This window comes from Mesoplodon mirus (assembly GCF_964341445.2).
Source record: "Mesoplodon mirus genome assembly, chromosome: 1".
NCBI classification, from domain to species: Eukaryota; Metazoa; Chordata; class Mammalia; order Artiodactyla; family Ziphiidae; genus Mesoplodon; species Mesoplodon mirus.
Genome location: NC_138976.1, coordinates 37481739 through 37493820, shown reverse-complemented (window position 1 = coordinate 37493820; position 12082 = coordinate 37481739). Strand labels below are relative to the sequence as shown.

At 37.1% G+C, this 12082-nt stretch overlaps 1 protein-coding gene across 3 annotated transcripts in view; it reads right to left on the bottom strand.

Moving 5' to 3' along the window:
- KIAA1958 overlaps positions 1-12082 on the bottom strand; it is a 162782-nt gene that overhangs the window by 69134 nt on the left and 81566 nt on the right. The window lies entirely within an intron of this gene.

Here is a 12082-nt window from a genome sequence, read left to right as displayed (position 1 = left end):
TGCCATTCATCTTTGTATTTTCACTAGTCCTGTCATATGGTTGATCTTGAAATAAATGTTTGATAAACTGAAGTGTAAGTGACTTGTCCAGATGCTTAGTAGAAAAAGAGACTTAGACACATGTTTCCTGTTTCTGATAAAGCGAATCCTTCTATTAAACCCTAGGTCTTTTTAAAAATGATTCTCAGAAAAAAATAATCACTTTAAGATGTACTCTAGCAGCCTAAACTTTGGAAAAGTTATAGTCATGACCTAAAAATAAAAGAAAGGGAAGGGGAAGCAATTAGTGGTGTAGTCTTTTCCTACAGCAAGACAAGCAGAGGTAGGGACCAGCATGCAAAGCACCAACCCCTCCTCTCTTAGTTAACAAGCAGGAGACCACACTTCTTCCCCTGGAACTCCAAGCAAATCATCTAGTTTCTTTGTAACTCATTTCCTGTCAGTAAAATGAAGGAAACAACCTCTTCTTCATGCAACTCAAGTAGTGCTGATCCTGGAAATGAAAGTGCTATATATCCATAGATAATAGAGGACATTTTGTTTTTGTGGTTTTTATTTATTCCAACAGAAGAACTTAAAAAAAAAATTCTCCCATGACAACATCACATCATAATCATAAGGAGGAAAGCCAAGGTGAAATCTGTGAGAATAATTCTCAAATTCTTTGTGCATAAACAAGTATACTGGGAGATAATGGTAGTAAAGTTTGCTCTCTTACCAAAAAACCCTCTATATTCAGTAAAAACAATAATGTCATATGCCTTCATCTCATAAATATTCCACAATCAACTTTATTTATGCTTCATGATCTATGTTTAAAAAGTAATAACATTTAGAAACACACAGAAAAGTATGCAGAATACTAAATTATGCTTACTATGAACCAGAGGGCTCTGTATGGATTACTTTAATCCTTATATCAACCCTAGAGAATAGATACATTATTTTCTTCATTTTACAGATGATAAAGCTAAGCCACAGAGAAGTTAAGTGACTTGCCAAAGTCACCCAGAAAATGAGTGGCAGGGCTGGGATTTGCATCCCGGCAGCTGTGTGCCCAGATTGTCACAATTAAGCACTGTGCTTATATTGCCTCTTGTGTAACACGAACTCATGTTCCTGCCAGATTTAATAAATGTTAATAATGTCATATTTGTTCCATGGTTTTAAAAGAAAAATATCATATAAAGAAGATGTGGTACATATATAAATGGAATATGACTCAGCCATAAAAAGGAACTAAATTGTGCCATTTACAGAGACATGGATGGACCTAGAGACTGTCATACAGAGTGAAGTAAGTCAAAAAGAGAAAAACAAATACTGTATAATACTGCCTATATGTGGAATACAGAAAAATGGTACAGATGAACTTATTTGCAAAGTAGAAATCGAGACACAGATGTAGAGAACAAACGTATGGATACCAAGGAGGGGAGGGGTCAGTGGGATAAACTGGGAGATTGGGACTGACAGATATATACTACTATGTATAAAATAGATAACTAATGAGAACCTACTGTATAGACAGGGAACTCTAGTCAGTGCTCTGTGGTGACCTAAATGGGAAGGAAATCCAAAAAAAGAAGGGATATATGTATACATATAGCTGATTCACTTTGCTGTACGGCAGAAACAATACAACATTGTAAAGCAATGATACTCCAATAAAAACTTTTTTTTAAACTAAAAAAATAAAATATCACAGATATTCAAGTTTCCTGTGCGCCCATTCTCATCCCCCCTCTTTCCCAAAGGCAACCACTATCAAGTACTGATGCATCATGGGTCCTTCCAGCCCATGTTTCATAATTGACTACTGTGGTATGTGAGAGTGTAACATACAGTACATAGTAATGCCTGTTTGTTTTTTAGGTATTGTACTCTAAATATTATTCAGCAACTCCGTTTTCAAGATTTATCTACATTAATTAATGCAGATCTGCCTGATGCATATATTCCATTGAAAAATACATCACAATTTATCTACTGACAGACACTGAGGTTGTTAACTGATTTTTTTCCTTGTTATCACAAAGAAAGTTGCAATGTATACCCCTCCACATTTCTCCTTTTATATATGAGGAAATTTCTCTAGATAGCTGCCTAGAAACTGAATGCCAAGGTTATATGATATGCACATTTTAACTTTATTAGATACTATAAGTTGCTCTCCAAAGTGGTTGTGCCAATTTATATTCCCACCAGCATGTTCCCCATACTTTCAACAACGTCTGGAGTAAAAATTGATAATTTTTGCCTTTCTGATGGTATCGTATTGTTGTTTTAATTTACATTCCCCTGATAACCAGTGAGGCTGAACATTTTTCATATGTTTATTAACTATATGGGTTTCCTCTTATTAGAAGTGCCTCTTCATTTCCTTTGCTCATTTCTCTACTGGATTATTCGACCTGTTCCCTACTGACTTGTGGCAGTTCTTTACATATTCTGTATATGAATATTTTTCATTATGCACATTAAAATCATCTCATAGATTACTGCTTGTCTTTTAACTTTATGATATCCCTGTCCCAGCTAAGATTTTAAAGGCTGTCAGCATTTTCAATCTTTTCCTTTATGGTTTGTGCTTTTTTTGGTGTCTCATTTAAAAAACTGTTCCCAACACCAAGGCCGTTTTGCAAGATTTCCTTCAAGCAGTTTTAAGTTTTATATTTCCATATTTAGATCTTTAAATGAGTTTTATTTTCAGGTCTGATGTGACATAAGGATCTAATTTTATTTTGTTCTACACGGATGACCAACTGTGCAATATCATTCATTGTCTGGTCCATCCTTCTCCCACTGATTTGTGATGGCTCTATTTCACATACAGTTCACATATATGTGCAGGAGTGTTTCTGGGCTCCCTATTCTGTTCCATGGCTCTATGTGTCTATCTTTGTTGCCAAACTATTCCATTTTAATTACTACAGCTTTATAATAAGTTACATATAATAATGTTATAAATTATATGTTATATAAGGTATAGTGGGTTTTCATTACCGCCTTGGTAAAACGTTGTTGAAGACCTAAATACTTTGAAAAGACATGACGATATAGCCAATTATTTTTCTTTTCATAACAGAGTGACTGTACTTAATCTCATGTCTCCCTCCCATACTCCTTCCCCAGTATAGAAAACAAGCCTAAAAACTAATTTAAAACCACAACTTCGTCTTTTCTAAGAACTGCAAAACAGGAAGGAAGGAAGGAGGGAAGTGCCCCTCAGCCAGAGGCTGGAGACTACCATCTCCAGTTCCTTAAAATCATTTTGATCATGGGAGTTCTACTATACATGATAAAACCTAAGACAATCCCCCCCCAACCACCACTCTGAGAACTGCCCTTTGATCCTGGGGAGGAGGGGCTCTGTGACACTTAGGTAGGGGAGAGAAGACCCTGTGACACTCAAGTAGGACAGTCAACAGCTGGTAATCTTCAAGTACAGAAACAATTGAGACCTGTGATACTCAGCAGAGGGGTGGAAGGTGCCTCCAAAAGCCTATTAGAAGGGGTGCTGATAGTAATACCTGAAAGGGTTCACAGTGTTCAGTAACACGCTTAGGGATCTATAGCTTCATCAAGGTTTTGACCTGCTCTCTCTTCCTATGGACATATCGTATCAGTCCCAGATCATAATGGGAGAGAGGGACCTGATTTCTTCCCTGTGCAATTAGGTGAGTGGAGTGTTGAGTGGAACAAAGTTATTGATTTTAGATGATGTTGCTAACATCAAGCAGTGAGTCCTGGAAACTCCTGGGAGCAGGTACCTAACTTTCCCCCTGGACACGTTCTCAACGTTGACTACTTACTTACCGACAGGATGACTGCATGTATACTATGCGCAAGGCATTGGGACTGAAGAGAAGGGTGCTTGGTAGCTCCATTAAAGCCTCCCTCAGCATTACAAGAGAAGGGGTACACGAATAAATTACGTAAGCATCTAGTCCATTTACTTTCTTCTAAGAGGCCTAATGAAATGAAGCTCACTCCCTTTTACCAGATCTTACCAAACTTTCCACATTTTTACCACCCACTACTGATGTCAACTCAAGGGTGAAATTATGCAAAGAGAAAAAGAAATGGAGGGTAAAAAGGAAGAAAAGAAATAAAATATATGAGACAATATGAAATGTCCATGTGCAGATTTCCTAATATCCTCCTTATTTGGGCTACCTCCTGGTGATTTTGAAGGTCAATCTCTCTGTCTCAGGGGATCAAACTGAGAAATAGTAAAGAAATAAAATAGATCATTTCAGGGAATAGTAGCATCATGTGAACTGACATGAGAAAAAATACACCTAAGAGAAAACTAATCATTCAAAATTAACTTTTAAGAAATACTCAACATTGTGTTAAGAAGCTCCAACTGTGTTTTCTCTCATTTTTCCGAAACTGCTCTTAAAGCCCATAGCCGAGTGCAAAGGTACTAAGTACCTCCTTCTCATTCCCAGTTCAGTGGAACTCCCCACAATGGACATATTTCAGCAAAAACCCCCACTGGGAAGGGAGAGAAGGTTTAGGGCGAGGAGAAGCTATCTCTATCCCTCAACATCTTATGGGTGGCTTACAGTTTGTATAGCAAGATAGCACACACTATAGGGCATATTGTATTAGTGGTTACTTACCAAGGTGATATTTATTTTAGCTAAAAATATAAACCTAGTGATAAAAAGAAAATTATTTTATTTTTCATGCCACATCTAGGAGAGGTGAACATGTTTCCTGGGTTCAGAGGTTATATTCCTCCAGCTTCTTTGTTTAAAACAATGAAAGCCCAGTCTAGCTAGTTTAGGCAAGAAAAGAATTTAATAAAGGCCACACAATTTCCCACAACACCAGGAAACCAGGTTTAGAGGTGACCACGCCACAGATTTGCGCTGTTGGAGACAAGTCAGCCACCAAACTCCAGCTTGGGATTCTAACAGTGGAACACTGCTCCTGCTGCCTCTAGAAACTGGACTGTATTTACCAAAAACAGATTCTTCTAGGTACTTCTTTTTTTTTTTTTTTTTTGGCTGCACTACACACAGCATGTGAGATCTTTATTTTTTCTTTTTTTGAAATTTATTTTTGGCTATGCGTGGGCTTTCTCTAGTTGTGCTGAGCAGGGGCTAATCTTTGTTGTGGTGCACAGGCTTCTCATTGCAGTGGCTTCTCTTGTTGCGGAGCACAGGCTCCAGGCGCACAGGCTTCAGAAGTTGTGGCACGCAGGCTCTAGAGTGCAGGCTCAGTAGTTGTGGCACACGGGCTTAGTTGCTCTGCGGCATGTGGGATCTTCCCAGACCAGGGCTCGAACCCGTGTCCCCTGCATTGGCAGGCAGATTCCTAACCACTGTGTCACCAGGGAAGCTCCCAGCATGTGGGATCCCCTACCAGGGATCGAACTCATGCCCCCTGCACTGGAAGCATGGAGTCAACCACTGGATCTCCAGGGAAGTCCTAGGTACTTCTGATTAGAGTCTAGAGTGAGTGCATTTGACTGGCAAAGTTTCAGGTCACTAGATTGTGCCCTCACTGAAGTATAAACTTGGAAAAGCGAGTTTCTGGCCTCTCCAATGAGGAAGTGCAGATATACAAAGGAGGGAAGAGTGTTCAAAGTCACAGTGAGGCCAGAGGGAATAACAATGTGCCCTCTAATGTGGAACCTGCATTTCCTAAACCCCTGCTTCTCAAGCTTCAGTGTGCAAACAGATCACCTGGAGATCTTGTTAAAATGCAAATTCTGATTCTGTGGGTCTGGGGTGGGACCTGAGAATCTGCATTCCTAATAAGTTCCCACGTGAGACTGGTCCATAGACCATTTTAGTAGATGAATAGATGTTACTGCATAAAATCAGAATCTTATTATACTTGACTATTCAAGAGTATTGAGCACAGTCTAATAATGGCAGCAATGATGATGACAATGAAAATATTAATAATGGTGGAAACTATTATTTATTGAATGTTTATCACATGTCATATACTCTCTCTTTTTTTTTTTTTTTTTTGCAGTACGCAGGCCTCTCACTGTTGTGGCCTCTCCCGTTGCGGAGCACAGGCTCCGGACGCACAGGCTCAGCGGCCATGGCTCACAGGCCCAGCCGCTCCACGGCATATGGGATCCTCCCGGACCGGGGCACAAACCCGTATCCCCTGCATCGGCAGGCGGACTCTCAACCACTGAGCCACCAGGGAGGCCCCATGTACTCTCTTTAGTGCTTCACCTATACTTTGCATTTGGTCGTCAAACAATCCTGTGAGACAGACATGTTATTACTTTTCAAATGAGGAAACTGAGTCTCAAGAGAAATAAACTGACTTAACTAAGGTCACAAGGCCAATAGGAGGCAGGGCTGGGAATCAACCTAGGCATGTCTGATCCCAAACTCTGAGTGGTCAAGCTCTACTATCTCAGTGCCCAGCACTGCCTGCCATATCAATCCTCAGATGAGCACCCCTTTATGAAAACGAGGGAAATGATGGTATTAACTGAGCCTGAATTTTAATTTTGCCTCTCTTACCTTTCAGAATTTATGTTGCAGGTCTTCCTGCAGGAAGGTACAGGAAAGGGTGTGGCTAAGAAAGCAAATTTATTCTTGTTCCACCTTGAAAGAAGAGGCATATATTTCTTGTAGGGTAAGAAAATATATAAAATAATGTATGCATGTATATGTATATATACATATGCATATATATACAGACATAAAAGCATATGCTTACTTATACATATTTCTATCCCTTATATTAGAACACTGTTCTAGTATACCTAGTCTTTGAATGACACATATAAACAACTCCTCTATCTGCCCACACAAAGAAAACTAAATGCTCAAAAAACACAAACAACAGCAACAAAGACCCACCCCCCACAAATAGTAGTAGGTGTCTCTGGTGTGCTGCCTCTTTCAAGATTAGAATCCAGAATGTCCCTGGAAGAACACTCCCACCTGACCCCAACACTCGGCTGTGGGGTCTACTTAGGACTGGTCTCAATACAGTTCCCAGGGTATGAGCTTGATGCTTCAAAGACTAATTCGGGGGTTAGTGGGAAGGCAGTGGCACAGGCTCTGTCCACTGCTAGGCATGAATCCCAGCAACACTTGGCAACCGCCTCGGGGACCAAGCAGGGATCAAGTATCTATAGGTGAAGCTAATACAGAGGAAGCTGAGACGAGACATGGTAAGAGAGAAACTACAGACATTGTTTGAACCCTAGATAAAAAGCTCATTTGAAGATGTGTCCTTCGACTATAACGCAGTTAATTGTCTTTATACATTTATTTTAACTCAGACCTTCTGTTTCTGATAAGAGAAACCATTGTTTATTTGTGTCAACACAGACCAAATAACTAGAAGTAATATGCAACTTAATTTTTAAAACCTCACTGAACTCAATTTTACATGAGTAGGTTTCAAAAAGTATTCTATTAAATGCTTTAGACTACATCCATTTTTCTCTGAATGCATTGTTTTATAGAAAATATAATCAATTAGTAAAAATTAGAAGAAAAAAGATAAAGAGATTAAAAAAAACCCAAAACTGAAAATCTAGAAATAGACCCAGTTATAAGCAAAAATGTGATACATAAATCAATTCAGTGTACAATGGGAATTATTCAGTAAGTGATGTTGGAACATTTGACTACCTATAAAAATAATGAAGTGAGGTTCCACCCTAAAATATATTCTGGTTGTAGAGTTAAAGGTAGAAAAAGAAAGGAGACAGAAGGGGAGGAGAGGAAAAGAAAACCAAAAAACAAAACAGAAGACAATATAGGAAAATATTTATTTGATTCAAGACAGGAATTCCTAAGCAAAATGCCAAAGGCAGAAAAGATGATAGCTAACTAGACAGATAGATAGGTAGGTAGAGGTTGAAAGAGCAGCCTTCATAAAAATTAAGAAAATCCATACCTCAAAAAATCCCATCAACAAAATTATATAGAAATTAATGGTGGACTCCCCTGGTTGCACAGTGGTTAAGAATCCACCTGCCAATGCAGGGGACACAGGTTCGAGCCCTGGTCTGGGAAGATTCCATATGCTGCGGAGCAACTAAGCCCGTGCACCGCAACTACTGAGCCTGCGCTCTAGAGCCCGTGCTCTGCAACAAGAGAAGCCACCGCAATGAGAAGCCCACACACTGCAACAAACAGTAGCCCCTGCTCGCTGCAACTAGAGAAAAAGCCCGTGCGCAGCAATAAAGATCCAATGAAGCCAAAAAATAATGATTAAAAATTAATTAATAAAAAAATTAATGGTAAAGTGGGAAAATGTATTTCTAATATACATGGATATGTATTTCCAATATATATGATAGACTATGAGTTAATATTTCTAATATATAAAGAACACATATGAATCTATTAGAAAAAGATAAAGATGTAGATTTGCAAAAGAAAACACATATATTACAAATGTGAAAAGCAAAGGTTGATTGCTTGCTACAGTAAGACTTCTGGGAAAAAAAGCTGACTAATAAAAGGGGTTCTCCCACACTGTTGGTGGGAATGTAAGTTGGTACAGCCACTATGGAAAACAGTATGCAGGTTCCTCAGAAAACTAAAAATAGAATGACCATATGACCTAGCAATCCCACTTCTGGTAATATATCCAGACAAAACTATAATTCAAAAAGATACATGCACCCCTACATGCATAGCAGCACTATTCACAATAGCCGAAACATGGAAACAACCTAAATGTCCACCGACAGATGAATGGATAAAGAAGACGTGGTACATAAATACAATGGAATACTACTCAGCCATAAAAAAGAACGAAAAAAATGCCATTCACAGCAACATGGATGCAACTAGAAATTATCATACTAAGTGAAGTAAGTCAGAAAGACAAATACCATATGATATCACTTATATGTAGAACCTAAAATATGGCACAAATGAACCTATCTACAAAACAGAAACAGACTCAGACATAGAGAACAGATTTGTGGTTACCAAGGGGGAGGGGGGAGGAAAAGGGATGGACTGGGAGTTTGGTAGCTGCAAACTATTACATTTAGAATGGATAAACAACAAGGTCCTAATGCATAGCACAGGGAACTATATTCAATATCCTGTGATAAAACATGATGGAAAACAACATAAAAAAAGAATGTATACACGTGTATAACTTTGCTGTACAGCAGAGATTAGCACAACATTGTAAATCAACTATACTTCAAGTAAACATGGGGGGTTCTTGCACAAAATCATAAAAGAAGCTGTGTGTATGTATGTATATTTAAGAAATATACACATAGAAATCCAACTCATGATGCAACAAAAATTTAAATTTATGACCAATGCTCCAAATTTACATAAAAATCTCAAAAATTAATGGAATCTAAAATACTGCGAGATAGTCAATGTTTTTTCTAATAATGTATGTCCTCTTTACTCATGACTGTTTGCTAAGATTTGAGCATTGTAATAGGGCTGACATGAAAATTAATAATTTTATCCACACATTGTGAACATTTTATAACTTTGTGAGTTTAGTTCTAAACAGAAATAAGAACAGTTTTCCGATAGGTAAACAGATTTTTTTTGGCCACACTGCGCATCTTGTGAGATCTTAGGTCCCTGACCAGGGATTGAACCTGGGACCATGGCAGTGAAAGCACCAAGTCCTAACCACTGGACTGCCAGGGAACTGCCAGGAAATAGAATTTAAATGACATCAGTAAAACTAAACAAAATGGAACAATTTCTCTTTGTTTCTGTCTGACTAGTCATTTGTCAAATTATTTATTTTAAAAATATTATTCAAAGATATGCAGTATTTCTACAATGATTTGATAAAGACTTAAGGTTGCACAACATCCAGTTTAAAAGTACCTGATGTTGCTTTTAGCTAGTTCTTTCAGAACCTTTCTTCTTTGCTTAGTCCTAAGTATGCTTTACATATTAAGTACTTAAGGTCCATTTGTACATATTCATTCACATACATTTGGATGTGCTGGATTCTAATTTTTTTTAAAAAACCTATGTTTAAAATAAATTTATTCTAATATAAATAAATATGCAAATAAATAAATAAAACTTTTAGAGCACAGAGCCTAGTTCGGGCTCTACAGAACAAAGGTAAATTATAAGTTAACTTTATATATCTCTCATAAAAGAAAAGTATCAATCAGATTTTTATTTGTCCATTGATGTTTCCAGTCCAAATAGTGTTTCTCTAAAGCTAATAATATCTTAGCAATATAATATCCTTCCACAGAACAATGGATCAAAACGTCAGGATCATTCTTTAGGAAATTCCTATTACAGTTAGTTTGAGCCTCAATGTCTCATTTACTATATACATACTAGCGGACTAATATCCCCTAGGCAGATGTAAGGAAATCTTTCAACTTGCTTTTGCAGGGGTAAATTATTAGAAGGATATACAATACAAACAACAGTTTTACTAAGCGGTTTTGCTATACTGGACCACTTTGTAAAATACATTTCTGAATGCTACCCTCAAATATAAATTAAGTGAGAATGTAGAAATTCTGTCAGGCTGTCTCCTATTTTACAAAAAAAGGGGGGAGGGGGACAAATAAATAAACCAAATTCACAACTATTTAAGTGAAAAGGTACTACTTATATCCTATATGTATCAAGAGTTAGAGTCTTACTACAAAGACTTTCACAAGCCTAATAAAGATAATATTGTGTCTAATGATGTGAATATTGGCCAAAGACCATGTTGTGATTAAGTGATTGAATTAAAACTAGAAAGGAAGGAAGGAAGAAGGAGAGACAGCCCAGTGAATGGGAGAGAATATTTACAAATCATATTTAATAGAAGACTTACAACCAGAATCTATAAAGAACTCTTATAACTCACCAATAAAACGACAACATAACTAGAAAATGGGCAAAGGATCTGAATGGATTTTTCTCAAAAGAAAGATATACAAATGGCCAATAAGCACGTTAAAAAAATATAGTCATTAGGGTAATACAAATCAAAACTACAACAAGTTACTACTTCACACACCCAGCAGGATAATTTTTTCAAGGGAAAATAACAAGTGTTGGTAAGCATACAGTGAAATAGGAATCTTTTAAAATTGTTGGTGAGATTGTAAAATGGTGAAACTGCTTTGGAACACCATTTGGCAGTTCCTCAAACATAGAGTTACCATATGACCCAGTGATTCCACCTCTAGGTAGCTGCCCAAGTGAAATGAAAATATATGTCCACACAAAAACTTGTATATAAATGATATTAGCAGCATTATTTACCACAGCCAAAAAATGGAAACAACCTAAGTATCCACCAGCTCTAAAGGAACAACAAAATGTGGTCTATCCATACAATGAAATAGAAAGGAAAATAACACTGATAGATGCTACCACATAGATTAACCTTAAAAAAATTATGCTAAGTACAAGAAGGCCATCACAAAAGGCCACAAAATAAGAGTTATTTATATGAAATGTGCACAACAGGCAGATCCATAGAGTCAGAAAGTAGATTAGTGGTTGACTGGGGCTGGGAGGAGGAAAAAAAGAATTACTGCTAATGGGTATGGGGTTTCTTTCTGGGGTGATGAAAATATTTTGAAATTAGATACTAGTGATGGTTAATAATAGCCCAGATTAAATAAATACTGAATGTTAGAATTACAGAACATTTAGAATGTTAGAATTACAGATAGGGGCCTCATATAATTATTTCTTTCTCCTCTCAATCCATTCCAGTTAGGTCCATGTATTCCAGAAATGCAAGTTATCTGATTATTATAAATTTTGAGAGAAAAAATAAAATACTTCTTCGAGATATATTTGTTGCTTTTTAAAAAAAACTTGTTTTAAACTGCCACACCAACTAAAATGAATAAAGTACTAAATTGGTTCAAATAAATAATACTGAAAAAAACATCAGGTCTATTTTCAACGTATGCCTAAACCAACAACGTTTTGGCTTCAAAATAGAACCAAGAGCATTAAAAAAAACTTTCAAAAATAACTTTACTTATAAAAATTCAGCTTAAGATCAGATACAAACCTTAAATACAGCCATGCAATATCAACAGCACAATCCTACAGCTGTCCTCTCAGCCCTGAGGTACACCGACTGGATAAATGGCCTT